Source organism: Rhincodon typus, chromosome 2, assembly GCF_021869965.1.
Source record: "Rhincodon typus isolate 14 chromosome 2, sRhiTyp1.1, whole genome shotgun sequence".
Lineage (NCBI taxonomy): Eukaryota > Metazoa > Chordata > Chondrichthyes > Orectolobiformes > Rhincodontidae > Rhincodon > Rhincodon typus.
The window spans coordinates 24,355,197-24,375,800 of record NC_063333.1 but is presented as its reverse complement, the minus strand read 5'-3'; positions in this window follow the sequence as shown (position 1 = coordinate 24,375,800).

Below are 20,604 nucleotides of genomic sequence, written 5' to 3'. Positions count from 1 at the left end.
TTTGTCATGGTACCCTCTATGATTTCCATCAAACTAGCAGACAAAGATATCCTTCAGACTCACCTTCCCTATTACCTCCTTCATACTTCACCTCACCTCCTGCAATCTTGCCAACTGTCGCCTTAAGACCTCCCTTGTAGTCTCCATAAAATCTCTCCATGTACTGTCCCTGGAATCTCCCCGACACCAACCACAACTTCCACAACACTCCATCACAAACACTGTCTCCAATGATTTCCTTCCCATAACCCCAAAAGTGCCACCAAGACCTTTTTTCATTAATTGCCACATTACCCATTATTGATTTCACCTGGGATCTTTCTCTGCTTCCTCTTTGTTGCCTAGCTACAACCTGGTGCTACAGGCTTTCCCACCAACCAACAACTCAATTTAGTCCTGAAGTTAAATTCAGCAAGACCTGAGGGAAACAAGATCACTGACTCTCCTAGTGACTAACCTGTCCAGACTCTAACCTCCTCCCTGGCTCCTCAAATATATCATTGCCCTTGATTTTGATCTACAGTGGCCATAGTGAAGACTCGCCTAAGAGCTGTGATCACATTGACAGGTTTTTACTAAACTGCTTGTTGTCTTAAGAACTAACAAATGTTGTCAATCTATATAACCTTGGTTGTATGTATTTACAGTGTTAAATAGAAGCTGAATCACTAAAGAAAAATGTATTGGCACAGTTTCTGTTGATTCTACAAGTATATTTGCAGAGTTCAGTTGAGTTCCTTAAATTTTGCGCTCCACTAAATCAGACCGTAATAAAGCCCAAAATGAAATCTCTGCTGGTCGATCAATAGGACACTGACAGTTGTCATCTGGCCTTTCCTTCAGGTCACCTTCACATGGTTAACCTTTAATCTGACTTATCTGTAATCAGTTGTAACAAAACTCAGATATAAGGACAGAGCATTTATTAGGGAAGCCAAATATGGGACAGCAGGCATTGTGAAGGTATACACATAGATTAAAATCACACTGTAGGGCGTTAGTAATGAAAATGTAATGTGCTCAGAGCAGTCAGAGTCTGGACTCTCTGCTCATAAGGGATAAGGAACTGAATGAAAGGCAACACACCACCTGTATCTTTCTGCCCGTGGTGTAGGCTGTTTTCCTCCTGGAACAAGAGAGAGGCAGGTATTACAGTGGTCGCGAAGGAATGACAATATAGTCTCCAGTCAGGATGGTGTGTGCCTTGAAGAGAACTTCTGTGAAATAATGTTCATATACATCTGATGCACTTGCTGAGGTCATGGGATTGAAAAACACTGGCAAAAGAACCATAGTATGTTGCTATGTGGTGCCTTGTGTGTCAATGGTGAAGGCAGTGGATGTGGTGCCAATCAAGTGGGCTGCTCTGTTCTGGATAGTATCAGGGTTCTTGAGTGTTGTTGAAACTGCACTGATCCAGGCAAATCAGGAATATTCCGTCACACTCTTGACTTGTGCCTTGTAGGTGGTGGACAGGCTTTCAGGAGCTGGGCAGTGAGTCATTCACTGTAGAATTCCTAGACTCTGATATGATTTTGTTGCCATGGACTTTTTTCTTGGCTGGTTCAGTTCAGTTTCTAGCAAATGCTAATCCCTCATGATGTTGATAGTACAGGATTCAGTGATGGTAATGTTGTTGATTATAGAGGGGCGATGTTTAGATTTTCTCTTGTTTAAGATTCTCTTTGTCTGGCACTTGGTATGGCATGATTATTATTATTTCTTATTAGTCCATGTCTGAATGTTGCCCACATCCTGCTGCTTACGGACATGGACTTGAAGTGTTCAAAGAGTTGTGAATAATGCTGACTGTGCATTGTGCAATCAACAGAAAACCTCCCCAATTTGGACCTTACAATCGAGTAAGTTATGGAGCAACTTAAGATGGTTGGGCCATGGACTCTACCTTGAGGAGTTCCTGCAGAATCATCAGAGGACTGAGATGATTGACCTCCAACAATCACAATTATCTTCCATTATACCATGTATGAGCCTAACTAGTTAGCATTCCCCTCACTTGCATTGCCTTCAGTTCTGCTGGAGCTCCTTGATGCCAAAGCAATCAAATGGTGCCTTGATGTCAAGGACAGTCACTCTTATCTAAGGTCTGAAGTGAAGTTCTTTTGCCTACATTTAGAACAAGGCCTGAGATCAGGAGCTGAGCAACTCTGGCAGAATCCAAATTGAGCAATTGTGAGCAGGTTATTGCTTTGTATTCTATTTCACTGTTGATGACCCTTTGCTGATGATCACAAATAGACTGACAGAGCGGTAAATAACATGGATTGGATTTGTCCTGTTTATTTGTGGCTAAGACGTATGTGAACTATTGTTTACATTATCACATGTATTTGGAAAAGTATGACCTAATTAGGGACAGTCAACGTGGCTTTGTGCGGGGTTTATCTTATTGATTTGATTGACTTTTTTCTGAGGGAGGTGACGAGGGCAATCAATGAGGGTAGAGGAGTGGATGTTGTTTACACGAATTTTAGTAAGGCTTTCAACAAGGTACCTCATGGTAGGCTCATCGAGAAGATTAAGATACATGGGATCTATAGCAACATGGCCATTTGGATTTAGAACTGGCTTGACCATAGAAGACAGAGGGTAATAGTGGAAGGGTATTTTTCAGGCCAGATGTCTGTGACTAATGGTGTTCTGCTAGGATCTATACTCTGCAGTTTGTGATTTATATAAGTGAATTGGATGAAAATGTCGATGAGTGGGTTAGTAAGTTTGCAGATTACACAAAAATCAGGGGAGTTATAGATAGTGTAGAAGGCTGTCAAAGGATATAGATCAGTTGCAGATATGGGCAGAGCAATGGCGGATGGAGATTAATCTGGACAAGTGTTGCACTTTGGGATCTCAAATCTTAAAGAAAAGTATACAGTTAGTGGTAGGACCATTAACAACATTGATGTACAGAGGGATCTTGGGATCCTAGTTCGTAGCTGCCTGAAAGTGGTCACACAAGTCGATAGGGTGGTAAAGAAGGTGAATGACATTTTTGCCTTTATGAATCAGGGCATTCAGTACAAGAGCCAGGAAGTGATGTTGCAGCTTTATAAAAGTTTGGTTAGGCCGCACTTAGATTTGCATTCAATTCTGGTCACCACATTTCAGGAAGAATATGGGGGCTTTGGAGACAGTAAAGAAGAAGCTCAACAGGATGCTGCCTGGATCAGAGGATATGACCTATCAGGAGAGACTGGACAGACAAAGGTTGTTTTCCCTCAAGCGGCAGAGGCTGAGGGGAGACCTGAGAGAAGTTTATAAAATTATGAGAAGCACACAGAGTGTTGACAGACAAAATCTTTTAGCTGAATTGAAATCTCTAATACGAGAGGGCATTCATTTAAGGTAAAAGAGGAAAAGTTCAAAGAGATGTGAGGGCACGTTTTTTACACAGAGAGTGGTCGATGCCTGGAACGACATGTCAGCGATAGGGGTGGAGGCAGGTACAATACAGGCGTTTAAGGGACTTTTAGATAAGCACATGAATAAGCAAGGAATGGAGGGATATTGGCCAAGGGTAGACAGAAGAGATTAGTTTAACTTGGCATCAGAATATTGTGGGCTGAAGGGCCTGTTCCTGTGCTGTATTGTTCTATGTTCTATGTTCTATCAGACAGACACCAATACATTTGTTCCAGATTTCCAGAATCTGCAGTATTTTGTTTTTACCTGAGCAGCCAGTGTTGTACCTGCTCTGGAACAAATTTGCTAAGAGCACATGATAGGAGAAGGAGATCAGAAGGCATTTTTAATGGCAAAGTCAGTGGAGTAGATTTTTACTGTATTGAATACCATAAAACCAATGGTAGCAAAGCACTTGCGTATTTTATATTCCACCCATTTTTCAGCAGCACACAATGTCAAGGTCTAATCCACAATTTTCATCTATTAGCGAAACTATTCTGCAGCTCCTTATGCTTTCAACAACTGGAAGGAACGCATCAGAGAATTAATGTGATAACAGTTAACTACAACTAAACTGATACTGTTATTAGATCTGGGCACAGGAATGAAAACTCAAGGGCACAATTTAAGTAAAGTCTCCATGAACCATGTCCTTTCTAAGCAAAATATGAGAACTGAAAACAGTAACTCATTATTAGTTCAAAACTTTCTCCAATTCATTTTCTTTGTTATGTTTATTATTATATTTAAAATTCAAAACACCCAGTAACTGAGCTTAATTCTGCAGAAAATTGTGCTTTAATAAAGAATCAAATTAAAATGATTTTAAATTAAGAATCATAATACATAGGTCAATGAAACTCATTGTAAATATTAGTCTGCTTGCATAGTAATTGTCATGGAACATGTGACTAGATCTTAGATAGGTAGATGCTTTGCATTGCTGCAATCCAGCCATTACTTTAATTGGCAATCTGAGTGACCCACAAGTTATGGTTGAATTGTAAGTAATTATAATTTAGTGTATTATTAAAATGTAATATTTGGCAGATTGGATATGATTGCTTTCATTTATTTAAATTGTAGATTTAAAACCTGAATAGGGGAAACGTGGTCTGAAGCTTAAAGAACAAAAGGGACTGATCTGTATTCCAAAGTGCCCTATCCTCATGCCACTTCTTATGGTTTCTTCTTGATTTCTTTGCGCCTTGACCTGCACCATGGGCGGAGCAAGGAGGCAAGGGCCAAATTTATTCCAGGGTGAAATGGACTCCGTACTTTTGGCACGAATTTGGCAATCAGTCATCCATTCATGTCCATCCTCCAAAGGATTGTGAGATGCTGCAGATATGTGCATTTTCTCATACATGTTGTCACCTGGAGCTATTGAGACAGATAGTAAAAGTTCCAACGTTCTTTCCAGTACATGGCTGACAAGGTATATCTCTCGCTTTTATCACCAGCAGGTGGCATACTTCAGAAAGATTTATTTGCTGATATTCAACCTGTTTGGCGACGTTATGGACAAATCTTCCTTAGCCATCATATGGACGTGGACCCCAGTATCCCTCTGCTCCTCCACACTGCCGAGAATCCTGCTATTAACCCTGTATTCTGCATTCAAATTTGACCTTCCAAAATGAATCACTTCACACTTTTCCGGGTTGAATTCCATCTGCCATTTCTTTTCCCAGCTCTGCATCCTGTCAATGTCCCGTTGCAACCTATAACAGCCCTCCACGTTATCCACAACTCCACCAACCTTCGTGTCATCGGCAAACTTAGTCACCCACCCTTCCACTTCCTCATCCAAGTTATTTAAAAAGATCACAAAGAGGAAAGGTCCCAGAACAGATCCCTGCGGAACACCACTGGTCACCGAGCTCCAGGCTCAATACTTTCCATTTACTACCACCCTCTGTCTTCTATTGGACAGCCAGTTTTGTATCCAGACAGTCAAAGTTCCCTGAATACCATGCCTCCTTACTTTCTATCACTTAATTAAAATGTTACTTAGGTAGACAAACAGGAAGAAGGGTAATACCCAAAACATTGACTGCGCCTTTCCTCCAGATGCTTCCGGTACTGCTATGTTCCTCCAGCCTCCTGTTTGTCTAACTTGGATTCCTGCCTCTGCAGTTTTTTTTGTCTCTAAAATATTTCTGGGTCTGAAGGTACCAGCCATTGTTATATCAACTATAATTTGGGGAGAACTTATGGTCAAGAGAGTTGCTGGTTAATTCAACTAGCATGTATATCAGTCTGACATCACCATCTCAATGCAGACTCAGGGTCTTTCTCCTCACTCTGCCCATTGTAAAATATCAGACACTTTGCAGTGATTCAGTAAATCATCAACGACCTAACTTCAGGTCAAGAACAATGGAATAAGTGGACACAAGCGTCAAGCCTTTCATTGCATTAATTTTAGTGACAGGATGATTGATATAAACTGCATAGCACCCAATGATAGCGTAGGGATCTCTGGTAGCCACTACTGATGACCAGTTTACTTCACAAATACGGACACCAGAATGATGCTATCCAATTACACTGTACTAGCAGCAGCTTTGTTAGATTCTTGTAACAACTCCAAGAGTAAACGGGCTTGATTTCCAATGCACAACCCAGTGTGACACTATAGAAATAAAAAATGGATTGGCCATAAAATACTGTATAGCAGCATATAAAGCCAGATAGTACAATCAATTCCATGGCATGTAGCTATTAGAAATTTTTAAAAAATTGTCCTCTTTTCGAAAAACCGTGAGAAGATATTATCCTTCTAAAGAGTCATATTAATGTTGAAACATTAAGTCTAGGTAAAACCTTACAGGAGTCTGACCTATACTGGCTCTAGTGAGATTATGGCAGAATTAGAGAAGATATTTGGAAAGGCTTGGCTCAATATCTGGAATATCTCGCACCATCTTTAAGCAATTAACAAGCATTGAGGCGAGTTTCTTGTTAGGGAGCAGCGAGTTTCCAATGAAGAGGAATTATTGATTGTTAAACACTTTGCTGATTGCCTAACCCACCTCTTTTTAATATTCAGCTATTTATCTTGCCACAAGTGCCAATCAAGCTAGATGCCAAGAAACAAAACTCAACAGGGAAAAGAGAATGAGTTCCTGGCAGAATCAGCTCCCAAGTTACTTCTATGTTGCGTACAACGCAATTGCAGCCAGGTCATAACACATAGGCACCAGTGGCATGCACCCATTATCCATGAATATTGGCATCTGGCATGTGCCAACCCCTCACAATCAGCATGGTACCTCTCTGATGCACTGACGGTGTGGTCTGGAAGCACAGAGTTGCATAGCAAGGCACACAGGCAACTAACACTCATCACCACCTTCAAAGCTCACTCAATTAAACACTGACATGCAGTGGCAGCAATTATTCCACCAACAAGTTGCACTGCAGTAAATCAATAAGCCTCCTCCAATAGCACCTTCCAAATCTGGCTGCACCTTAGTCACAAATACCTCATTAATTTTTTGTTAATTAATTATTTTCTCTATTCCTTTCTGTCCCAATTTCTTTCTGTTTACTCAAAACTTATTTTAAAAATCAAGGGTGCCCATTTAAAATAGAGATAAGACAAAGAATTCTCTGCTGGTCATTTAAGTTTTGAAATCTCTCTTTCCAAAAAGGTGATGGAAGCAAAGTTCTTGAATATCTTTAATGCAGAGGTTGATGAAGTTTTGTTATTCAAGGCATTGAAAGATGATTAGGGGGAGGTAGGAAATGGGTTTGAAGTTACAGTCAGATCAGCCATTGTGTTACAGGCACCCAGCTCACAGATAGGACCAGGTTTCATCTCAGGTCTGCTCACATGCGTTGTTAACACTCAGACACTTAGCTTCCTTACAGCGGCCATGCCTTGCCTTATTATGCCAAGTCTGCCATAGTGAGGTGCTCTTTAGCACAAAAAAACAGACAGGATGTTCATCATGTTTGTCAGTGTCTTTCCAGGTTGCGGAGTGTAGTCTTGCTGGACAGCACACAGAGATATCAGTCAAACACCTACAACATGAGCCAGCTGCCTACACAATAAACACAATGCGTGTTTATTCAACCAAATGACAATGTCGGAAAATGTGGAGGCCAGTCTTCAGCCAAGTAAAAGGGGACTGCTCTTAGATTTGATCTTAGTCTGGAATTCGGTTGGGACTCTCGTGACCAGAGATCTGCCCCAGTACAGTCTGAGGAATGGGCAGTCATCAGTCTTGTAGGGCAACACCAGCAGTCAGAGGAACTGTGTACCATTAAATAGGGAGCTGCAAAGATAGTGGTCAGGGCTCTGATCCTTAATGTCTAGGAAATGCTTGTTGAAGTTGGTCAGAGGTCAGGAGTGAATGCCTGTGGGGGATCTATCTGTCAATCTTGTCATAGTCTGAGGGCATCACTGCCAGACAGGCTGAGGAAGTCAAAGCAGTGAGGTTATGGGGGAAGTGTAGAAGTGAGACATTTAGAAGTCGGGCAAGGACAGTGACAGGAGTAAACTCAGAGTCAAAGGTGGGTATGCAGAATAGTATCAGAGGGCATGACAAGCTAAGGGAGGTGGGGTTAATGACAGTGACCACCACCGTGTCTTGCACAGAGGGGTATAAAGGAGTAGAGTGGACATCATTAAGGTGTGAAGGCAGGGGTTAGGGGCAGGGAGAACTGTTGGAGGTGAAGTTCAATATGGCGAGTCTCCATGTGGCAGGAATGGGTGGAGATGGGCTGCTGTCATCATGTGAACTAAAAGGGGACATGGAGGTTTATAGGACGAAGAGGGGTGGAATGCAGAGTTATGCAATGCCCAAGAATGGCCCAGTGTAAAGCTGTCCACCGCGAGCTACATTCCCTGCCATCGCTACCCATTGAGGTAAAGTGCAACTAGGAACTGGAGAGGGCAAAGCCTGGGCTGAGTGGAGTCAGTGTCAGTTTGATGAGTGAGAGTATGGCATCCACATTTGCTGGATTCCATGACATTGAAGCAACAATTACATGAAGCAGCTCTTTGCAAAACCCAGCTACAATTAGTTTGCAATAATTTCATCATCCATTTGTTATGCATGCAGAATGAAGGTGCTTATGGATCAGATGCTGCTCAATGGCGATTTGCAATATGCTTGAAAATTGAAATTGGGCATCTTCAAGATCTTGGAGCTAGCAGCAATGGTTTAAAAATAGGCCATTGCTGGTTGAAGAGGAACCTACCGTTGTGCAACTTCCTAAGGTGCTCCAGGAGACACACAGCATCATCTGTCATCTGAGTGTAACAATGGTCTGTACCGAATGCAGTAAGAGGTTGAGTTCTTGATTTTGTTTTGGGGTAGGAAGGGTTTTGGAGTGCTGCAGGCCTCCTTTCTCGATAACATTGGGTGGTCACTCAGTCAGTGTGGCATCATCACCAGGTTGCTGCCCCTTCTGAGCCTGACTGTGGGTGGGTGATGGAGACATGTGCTTTGTTCTCAGGATGCCCCTTATTGCACTGTGTGGAGAAACGTGCTCAGACCTCATCTGTAAGGATTGGCAGCAATGAGTATTCTAAGAATCTCTCTTACTCCTTCTGTTCCCATATTCAGTAACGTTCAGTAAGAGTCCTGTGCTCAACCACTCACGACACATTAGTCGCTGTAGCTGCCTCCCTAAGAAGGCGAAGGTGAATTCAGGAGGACCAGGGTCAACAACAAGACCAGGAGCAGCAGCAGGCTAGCATAGAGAATAAGGAGCACTTAAACTATGGCAAAGTCAGTCTGTACAGCCCCTCAGAACAAATGGGGTATGCAGAAGGCCGAGGGCTTTTCAACCCCATCACTATTTCCTGAGGGATGAGTGAGGTGCAGTACCAAGACAGGCTCCATATGTCCCGGGGCACTGTGATGGGACTGGACCGGGATCTGAGGGCTACAGGAGTGGAAGGCCATCCTCTCCCAGTGAAGGTGACAGCTGCACCGAACGTCACTGCAGCTGGCTCCATCCAGGGACAGCAGGCCAATCTGTTTGGGATCTCTCAGTTGTGTCCCAAAAACACATTAGGACAGTGACGGATGTCATCTGCACAACTTCACACCGATTCATTTTGTCCCCAACTTCCCCACCATGACATGGTCAAGGTGGCAGCCTGAGCAGTAGGATTCAGGAACATGGCTGGCTTCTCCCGGGCGAAGGGTGGCATTGACTGCACAAACGTGGCATTGAGAGGGCCATATCACAACACTATAAAATTCATCAACAGGAAGGTGTTTCATTTGATTCATAGTCACATGATCTGTGATCACCATGACCACTTCCTGGACGTGTGTGCCCACTACCCTGGCAGCTGCTAGGTGTGCTCGAGCACTCTCGTGTACCTGCTCTGTTTGAGGGTCTGGGACTTTACAAGAATGGTTATATCAGAACAAGGGCTACCTATTGTGACCATGGCTCATGCCATCATTGCATAACGTGCTGAAGGATGCAGAGCACCGTTTTAATGCTGCCAATGCCTCAACCAGAGTGTGCTGCATCCTGGTGTGCAGTGCTCTACTCCATTATAGCAGGCAATGAGGTGATGTGCTGGATGCTGAGGGACTGTGGGAGTGGGAGCAGACTTCTAAGGAGGAGGATGAGGATTTTGTGAAGGAGGAAGCTCTCTTTGTCTACGATGGAGCTCAGTCAGGCAGACAGCAGGACAGGAGCTCATTGACACCCAGTTCCAATAGGGGAGAGATGGGTGCAGCTGATCATCAGGGGCAGTAAAATGTTCCTTGGTCATGATGCTAAAACCTGGTTTGTATGATTGTATTATTGTTTTGTATTAATGGTTTAACCTCTGCTGGTGTTTTATTGTGTTTCCTTTTGCTGGTTGTAAGTAAAAGCTCATTTTTGGCATTATTGGATTTCCTGCCTGGACGTGATTTTCCCCTCCTGTACAGTGCCAAGCTGCAAGCGCATTGGAGACAGGGTAGCAGTGAATCAGAAAGGGTGTTTAAACAGAATGTAGTTACAGACAGGTAAACTGTGTGGCCTATTGTTAAACAATGACTAAGGTAAAAGAATAGTGGTGTTTGTGAAAGGGAGTATCAGCCATATGCCATAAGCCCCATGCCTTTGGGGCTGTTGCCGTGATGTTGCTGGCTAGGGGCAGTACCAGAGTGTCAACACTTGCCCTGTTACACAGCTGCCCTTCTGAGATAGCACAGGTGCTGGCCTTTTGGCTGCCCTCTGCTGGGTGGTGAGATGTGCTGGGAGTGGCACATGCTAAGATGGGGACATCATCAGAATGATGAATAAAATGGGGCAGGGTATATCGGTATTGAAGTCGGTTTAGTTAAAATCTGGTGAGAAACCTTGCTAGATCTCCCAGCAGAAATCCCTCAAAAAAGCACAGTTCAGATTTGGCTAAAACACATAAAATTCATCCCTCTGTTTCTCTCATCGTAAATTGGGGAGGGGCAAAGGCCAAGTGGTATTATCACTGGACTGTAAATCAGGGGACTCAGGTAACATCCCAGAACCCAGGTTCAAATCCCATCATGGTAGTTGGTGGACTGTGGATTCAATAAAAATACCCGGAATTAAGAATCTAATGATGACTGTGAACCCATTTTCAATTGCCAGAAAACCCATCTGGTTCACTAATGACCTCTAGGGAAGGAAACTGCCATCCTTACCTGGTCTGGCCTACATGTGACTCCAGACCCACAGCAATGTAGTTGATCTTAACTGTCTTCTGGGCAGTTAGGGATGGGCAATAAATGCTGCCTGGTCAGCAACACCCTCATCCCATGAATGAATAAAAAAATATTGCCAGGCATGGTGAATTCATCCAGTTTCTCCTGATACTTTTTTCAATTCTTGAATACTTGCCATGATTAGTTGAGCCCATGAAGACACATAATTAAATACTTGATGGCCACTGGGAATGGTTAATTTTGATTGTTAGTATAGGTTTCAGGAAAAATCAACAGTCCATGTAAAATTTCTGTTCCAGATGAAGTAGACATTGGATTGTCATGTCAATGGCAATGCTCTTAAATGCTTATCAGAGCTTGATTAACTCTATCAGTTAGTTTATATAAAACACATCAAAAGTTATGAATTAGTCATGCCAGAAAACCAACTGATTTGTGTGCAAATCCACAGCAGACTGTCAGGCAGAGGCACTGCATGGTATGTGTGCAACACGTGGAATAATTAAAGGAAAATTCCCTTAAATGCACCAAATACAACAAGAACCTGCCACCTCGCCTGGATCCTGAGGGTGGAAGGTAATTGCAAACCACTATTGGAAACAAAAATGTCACCAAAATCAATGTAAAATGAAGCATTAGTGGACAATGAGCCAAGGACTGGCCTTCAGGTACAGTACACATCATGTCAGGGTTTGAATAGTAGATCCCTTCATGTGCTGTATCATTTCAGAGGAAGGGTCACTCAACCTGATACATTAACTCTGATTTCTCTTCGCAGATGTTGTCAGAGCTGCTGAGCTTTTCCAGCAATTTCTATTTCTGCATCATTTTAAGCAACAATAGGTGCAATATTCTGTATAGTCCCCATCCAAGAAGATAGCTCTGTTTAATGTTCAAACAATTCTGTTATCATAGAGTAAAATATCACACTCTTTTAATTTAAGTTCGAAAATGCTTTAAGTCATGCATTGAGAGGATAAATGTCAATCAAAATATTTAAACAAGACTGATCACAATATTGACTATGATATCTGACTGTTTATTGCCCATTATAAGAAAATTGGAAAATCATCTTTCAAAAAAAACTATGATGTCGAATGAATTACAATCTCCTTTCAATTTTAATCACTAATGGCGCTCACTTCTTCTTTGTGGGTGTGTCAGGTTGGATGTTATATTCTTTATCTTCTCGTTTCTAATATGACATTCATATTTTGAGGAGATGTTTCCACTTTCACATGTAAATTTATTTTTCTGTAAAGTATTCTGCTGAAAAGTCACAATGATCCCATGTTATATTGTTGGCATGGCCTGGCATATCTTATGTCATTATGCCACTCTGCAACAAAAATGAAAATTAAAGTGATCTTGTTAGGATATGAGAATGCAAGCAACACCAAAATATAGGTGATGTCAGTTTTTTTAAAAAGATACAGTATTTAATTCATTACTAAATTATATTGCAACCTGCACGAACATAACCATCTAAATGTGGCAAAAGCTTTCCACTGTGATTCACAAAGGAATAGGTCAGATATTAAGCAGCAGTAGTAGAATCCTTTGGAGATAGTAAGAACTGCAGATGCTAGAGTCAGAGACAACACAGTGTGGAGCTGGGGGAACACAGCAGGTCAGGCAGCAAGACTCAGAGAAGCAAGACCCAAAGGAGCAGGAGCGGGTCGGGACCCTTCTTCAGAAATTCTGAAGAAGGGTCCAGACTTGAAACGTTAACTTTCCTGCTCCTCTGATGCTGCCTGGCCTGCTGTGTTCTTCCAGCTCCACACTGTGTTGTAGTAGAATCCCTGTGGTGTGGAAACAGGCCATCATGTCCACACCGACCCTCCAAAGAGCATCCCACCCAGACCCATCCCCTTACCTATCCCTGTAGCCCTGCATTTCCCATGGCTAATCCACCTAGCCTGCACATCCCTGGAAACAATGAGCAATTTAGCCTGGCTAATCCACCAACCCATCTAGTAAGCAGGAAGTAACAAGGCAGAATAGGTGGGCTGTCCACTGATAAGTGGGCAGGTAAGCAACTATAACCTTGGATAAAGAGAGAACTTTTAAGGAGCACCTTTAAGGAGAAGAGAGAGGTAAAGAATCTAAGGGATGGAACTCAGGACTTACAGCCAAATAAACTGATAGCAAAGGGATTAAAATTAGCAAAGTGTAGGAGGCCAGAAGTGGAGAGCATTACATGCTAAAAGGGATGTAGTGGTAGAAAAAGTTGTTGATATAGGGTAGAGGCCATACATGAGTTTGAGAAAAAAACATGAGGATTTAAAAACCAAATGCTGAAAATCAGGAACAAAAACCGAAGTTGCTGGAAGACCTCAACAGATCTGGCAGCATCTGTGAAGAAAAATCAGAGATAACCCTTCCTCAGGGTCACCAGAAGGCTCACTGGGCCTGAAACATTAACTCTGATTTTTTTCTTCACAGATGCTACCAGACCTGTTGAGCATTTCCAGCAACTTCAGTTTTTGTTCATTAGGATTCAAAACACTAGCCATTGCCAGACTGGAAAACAAGATAGGACAGTAAACACGGGATGTTGTGTCTTTCTGTCATGGCTATACAGATTGGCAATTACAGTTTTGTTTAACAGCGAGCAGCACTTTGTTTCTATTACCTTTCTGCAAAGATAACCAATTAATGAGCTCGGAGTAAAGGCGCCCTGATGTGTTATTACCATAATAGGATTGAATTTTACATTCAGTTTAAAAGAGAGAAGAATGGGTTCAAGACTAATATTTTAAAACTTAAATAAGAGCAATTATGAGGATATGAACACAGAGGTAGCCGAAGTGAATTAGCAAATCAGACTCAGAGATATTTCAAAAGAGATGCAACGATAGACATTTCAGAGAATATTTCACAAAATAGATACAAGGATTCTTAAAATGATGAGTAAGGAGAGAAAGATTGAGCATGAGAGAAAGCAAGCTAGAAATATTAAAGCAGTAACGATTTTTACAAATACTTATATGCATAATTATATAAAAAGAGTTAACAAATTGTTCATATAGAAAGAGAGTTTGGGGGAATAATGTGGAAAATATGGAGATGGGAGATGAATTAAACAGGTATTTTTCATCGGTCTTTAGAAAGGAGAATAAAACTAATATCCAAGAAATAATTGTAAATCAGTAAATGGAATGATTGAAGAAACTCAAGAAAACTACAACCATCTCAGAAGCAGTATTAGAATAGTTAGACTTGTGGACAACAAATTTGCAAGTATTTATGTACTTCATCCTAGGATCTGAAAAGAAGTTGTTAGTGAGACAGTTGATGTGTTAGTTTTAATTTTCCAAAATTCTTTGAATTTAGGGAATATCCAATACATTTGAAAAATACCAAAAGTACAAAAGGGAGATGAAGATAGAATGCAGTTCATTTAACATCTGTAATGGGGAAATTATTCAAAGCTATCACTAAGATTGTTTTTTGGCATAAATAGATGTGTTCAAGGTAATCAGGCAGTGACAACATGATTTTTTGAAAGGGAAATCATGTTTAACAAAATTGGAATACTGTGAAGGTCTTACATGTGCTGCGGATTAAGGGAAACTGGTAGACATACTGTACTTAGATTTATAGAAGGCATTTGATGTTTTGCCACATCAAAGGTTAATGAAGAAAATAAGAGCTCCTAGTATAGGGGTAACACATTGGCATGGATAGAAGATTGGCTTTCTAACAGGAAGCAGAGTAGACACAATTCAGTCATTTTCTGGTTGGCAGGATATAACAAGTGGTGTGCCACAGGAATCATTGCTCCAAGTTTTTACAATTTATATGAAAGAAACACAAATGTGTTTGTTAATTGTTTTTTCTTTTATTCATTCATGGGATGAGGGTGTCACTGGCCAGGCAGCATTTATTGCCCATCCTTAATTGCCCAGAGGGCAGTTAAGAGTCAACCACATTACTGTGGGTCTGGAGTCACATGTAGGTCAGACCAGGTAAGGATGGCAGTTTCTTTACCTAAAAGACATTAGTAAACCAGACAGTTTTTTCCCCAACAATTGACAATGAATTTACAGTCATCATTAGATTCTTAATTCCAGATATTTATTGAATTCAAAATCAGCCATGGTAGGATTCAAACCCAAGTCCCACATCTGGGTCTGTGGATTAACAGTCCAGCAATAATACCACTAGGCCATCATCTCCCCTGGTTTGTTTTAGTAACAAAGATAGGTAGGCAATTAAGTTGTGGAGATGACATAAGGAGGCTACAAAGCATGTAGATAGGTTAAATGAGTGAGCAAATGGATCATTATGTGAAAAAATGTGAAATTGTCTAGTTCTGCAGGAAGAATAAAAAAGTAACATATTAACTAAATGCTGAAATATTGTACAGCTCCAAGTTGCAGAGAAGTATGCATTTCCTACTGCATGAATCACAAAAGGTTAACACACAGGTCCAACAAGTCATTCAGAAAGTTAATAAGACATTAAAGAATTTGAATACAAAAAAAATCGGGAGATTGTGCTTCAGCTAAAGGACCCTGGTGAGAACAAACCTGGAGTACAGTGTAGAGTATTGATTTCCTTATTTAAGGAAGTATGTAAATATATTGGAAACAGTAACAAGAAAGTTTACATGGAATGAGTGTATTAGATTATGAGAATTATAATGGACATGCTAAACTTGTATTGATGGGAGTTTGGAAGAGTAAGAGTTGATTTGATTGAACCATATAAGATCCTAAGGTGTTTTGACAGGTACATGTGGGAAGGACATTCCTCTTGTGGGAGATTCTAAAATTATAAGTCACTGTTTATAAATACAGAGTTGCCAATTTAACACATAAATTAGCAAATTTTTTTTCTAAAAAACAGCATGAGTATTTAGAAGTCTCTACCTCGAAAAACAATGCATACAGTCTTTGGATATCTTTAAGGAAAAGATAGATAAATTCTTTATAAGCAAGGACTTAAATGTCAGTAGGCAGGATTGTAGAGTAATCAGATTATTCACAAACTTATTGAATGGTGGAGCAGGCTTGAAGGGCCAAATAGCCTACTTCTGCTCCTGACTTGTGCTCTTGGGACAGCCTGAGATTAAACGTTCTCGCATATGAACACAGACTTCAGAAGCTGAAAGTGGTCTTCTGATTGATTTTGCAATGAGCATCCCACGGACATGAATAAATGTGGCAGGACATCTGTATTGGTACAAATGGGAGCAGCAAGAATTGCTGCTGTTTCTGCATTAAGCAAGATTGACTAAAATAATGTTAACCATCACAATTAACAACAGACAATTAATGATGAAACCACCTCCGCTTCTGATTTTGTACCTTGTACCTGAGTATTGTTTATCTGCTGTTGATCTTGACAGCATTCACGTCTCAGTTCTTGACCTTAACATGAAAGCTGCTACACTCTGCTTATCTTAGAAAGTTTCATTCAGCTTGATTGGATTAATGAATTAAGGAATAATAGGTCTCCAATGTGATTTACATCCATTGATTAAATGTCAGGTTTGAAAAGCTGCAGGTTAAATTATGCCAGGCATACAGAATAAAGCTAAGAAGGTTGTAACCTTATTTTAAACAGCTACTTATCAATCTGCCATGTAATTTGTAAGTTAGCTTGTCACTTTTAATGCTTGAAATCCACTTTAAAGATGTTTAACTGTTGGTTTTCTTTCTCATTTGGCCTTTGGGCCAGGTGGGATGTTTTGCAGACAGAGGGTTCATGATAATTCACCAATTTGGCTCTATTTGCAATTTCTTAGGATACTGATAAGTAGCAAGCAATAGTTATGCTCTAGAGATAACAAGCAATTACTACCTCTAGCAGAGGGAACCTAACAAAAGCCACCTTGACATTCAATGGCATCATCAGTGTATCTTCTGCTAACAATATTCTGAGTCGCAGCGTTTGAGGGGTGAGGGGAGAGATGATGTGACATGAAGTGGTGTTACTATGAACCAGAAATACAGAGGACCAGTCTCACAAATGCTAGAGCAGGTATGAAAGGACAGCTATGTACGAAAAAGTAATGTGTGATTTAAGCCCAAAGACCACGAAGCAGGAATTCTTTATTCAACAGGCATCAGGTATTTACAAACATGAAAGGAAGTTAAGTTTTAACTAGGAAAACAGAGCATTTACATGGAATTAAACATGGAGTTCACATATGGTTTACCTTTCTCACAAAGCTCCCATTTCCTCCAGCAAGGGTCTGTTTGACTATTCCTAGTGCCCTGCTTGATGCCCTTCCTTACCATGACAATTCGCTGCTAAAGGCATCATGACACAATGCTCAACTTAATAATTGCTGTCCTGGCAGCTACCTATAGCACACAATGTGCTTTTAGGAGGAAGTGGTGTGATCAGCATGTTCGATTGGCTACGATGGTTAGAATACTCAGGTTTACATTGGTGTTACCATTTTGTTCTTGCATCGCTGATTTGGGTAAGTGATAAGGGTTGGATTGATATCCATTACTTGCTTGAGACGACCTTCTTAGCCACTTTTCTGTATTCCTTTGCATGGGATCCAGACTCTGTGATGGATCCCTCACAGTGGGGTCTAGGTTGTTCAAGTCTCCAGAAGTTTTATGATTGGCAGCATTTGTTGCTTCAGTTGCAACTTCCTGGCGAGTACTGTTGAAGCCACCTTCCAGGACAGGCGTAGGCCTTTGCACACTTGATGTACCCCCTGTTCAAGGATTCCTCATCACTATCCAACTCCACCATTTTAGGTACTTTGCTTCTGTCTTTACCAAATTAGAAAATGGTGAAAATGGCACAGTTGAAAAATATGGGTTGTTGAGCAACTGAGTGGTATAGTGATAGATAAGGAAAAGGTAATAAAAAGGTCCTCCAGGTAGAGAAGTCACTAGGTTCTAATGGATGCATCCTAGATTGCTGAGAGACATAAAGGAGCAAATTGTGGAGGCATTAACAGAAGTTTTCCAGGCCTCTCTGAACATGGGATTACTTCCAGGGCACTGGAGGATTGCAAAAATGACACCATTGTTTTAAAAGGGGGCAAAGGATAACTACGGATCTGACATCAATCACAGGAAAACTGATGTAGGCCATAATTTGGGATAAGGTCAATATATACTTAGAGAAAAATAAGTTAATACTAGACAGTAAACATGGCTTTGTCAAATTTGTTTGAGGGTATGGTAATGAATGAGGGTAGTGTTGTGGATGTCGTATATTTAGGCTTTCAGAAAGCATTTAATACGGTGCTGCATGCCAGGTTGGTTAGCAAATTAAAAATGTTTGGCATTGATTGGTCCTTGGCAGCATGGATTAGAAGTTGGCTAAAAGACAGGAAACAGAGGTAGGTTGAAGATGAGTTGAAAGTGGCGTTCCCAGGGATCAGTATTGAGATCCTTGCTTATTCTGATTTATATAAATGATTTGGAGATGGTGTTGAGGACAAACTCTGTAAATTTATGGATGCTTCTAAGCTGTGGAGAATAATGAATTGTGAGGATGATGCTGAGCAAACTCAAAGAGGCATTGACGCCAAGTTGGTCAAATTGGCAGGCACCTGGCAGATGAAATATCCCCTTAAATGACTGCCAATGGAGACATTATTGATCTATCCCTTAGCCTGGCATGTCAGTTCACTTCAGTCAGCTCTACTTCATGCCTGCATAATTGCCCCCCCTTATGTTTAAAACACTAGTCTTAAACTCAACCTTCTCCTTTTCAAACTGGATGTAAAATTCTATAATATTGTAGTTGTTACTACCTAGGCTACTTCTGGAATACTGTGTACAATTCTGGTCTCCCTGCTATAGGAAAAATGTTGTTAAACTTGAAAGGGTTCAGAAAAGATTTACAAGAATGTTTCCAGGGTTGGAGGTTTAAGCTATAGGGAGAGGTTGAATAGGCTGAGGCTATTCTCCCTAGACCATCTGAGGCTGAGGGGTGATCTTAGAGGTTTATAAAATAATGAGGGGCATGATGGGGATAAATAGTCAAAGCCTTTTCCCCAGGGTAGCAAAGTCCAAAATTAGAGGGTATATGTTTAAGGTGATAGTGGAAAAACTTAAAACGGACCTAAGGGGCAACTTTTTTACACTGAGTGGGGTTCATGTATGGAATGAGCTGCCAGAAGAAGTAGTGGAGGTTGGTACAATTGCAACATTTAAAAGGTATCTGGGTTGGTAATGAATAGAAAGGGTTTGGAGGGATATGGGCTAAATGCTGGCAAATGGGACCAGATTAATTTAGGATATTTGGTCCACATGGGCAAGTTGGACCAAAGGGTTTGTTTCCATGCTGTATGTCTCTATGATTCTATCCCTGTGACTCTAAAAAACAGAATCCTGGAGAAACACAGCAGGTTTGGCAATATCTGTAGAGAGACAAGCAGATTTAATGCTTCTTGAAATGCTAACTTTGTTTCTGTTTCCACAGATGTTACCAGACCTGCTGAGCTTCTCCAACATTTTCTGTTTTCATTTCAGATGTCCTGCATCTGCAGTGTTTTGCTTTTATTTGAGTGCGATTATAGGAGTTTAGTTTTGGACACCAAGATCTAGGAAGGATGTTCTGGCCATACTTAAAGGTTTAAATCATATGGTAAGTTGTCAAAAATGTACTTTGTCTTCCCTTAAGTTTAGATTGTTGTGAAGGGGGTCATCTATTACAGCTCTGAGAAACGATAAAGGGATTTGATCAGGAGAAACAAAGTCATCTGATGAGGTAATTCAGAACAAGAAAACCTAACCTTAAACTTAGGCCATTTTAGGTCCTCTTTTTGCCCCACATGGGAAGTAAAGGAAACTCAAATTCTCCATAGAACATAGAACATAGAACATTACAGCGCAGTACAGGCCCTTCGGCCCTCGATGTTGCGCTGACCTGTGAAACCAATCTGAAGCCCATCTAACCTGAACTATTCCATTATCATCCATATGTTTATCCAATGACCATTTAAATGCCCTTAAAGTGGGCAAGTCTATTATTTTTGCAGGCAGGGCATTCCACGCCCTTACTACTGTCTGAGTAAAGAACCTACCTCTGACATCTGTCCTATATCTATCACCCCTCAATTTAAAGCTATGTCCGCTCATGCTAGCCATCACCATCCGAGGAAAAAGGCTCCCACTGTCCACCCTATCTAATCCTCTGATCATCTTGTATGTCTCTATTAAGTCACCTCTTAACCTTCTTCTCTCTAACGAAAACAGACTCAAGACCCTCAGCCTTTCCTCATAAGACCTTCCCTCCATACCAGGCAACATCCTGGTAAATCTCCTCTGCACCCTTTCCAATGCTTCCACATCCTTCCTATAATGTGGTGACCAGAACTGTACGCAATACTCCAAGTGCGGCCGCACCAGAGTTTTGTACAGCTGCATCATGACCTCATGGCTCCGAAACTCAATCCCTCTACCAATAAAACCTAACATACTGTATGCCTTCTTAACAACGCTATCAACCTGGGTGGCAACTTTCAGTGATCTATGCACATGGACACCGAGATCTTTCTGCTCATCCACACTACCAA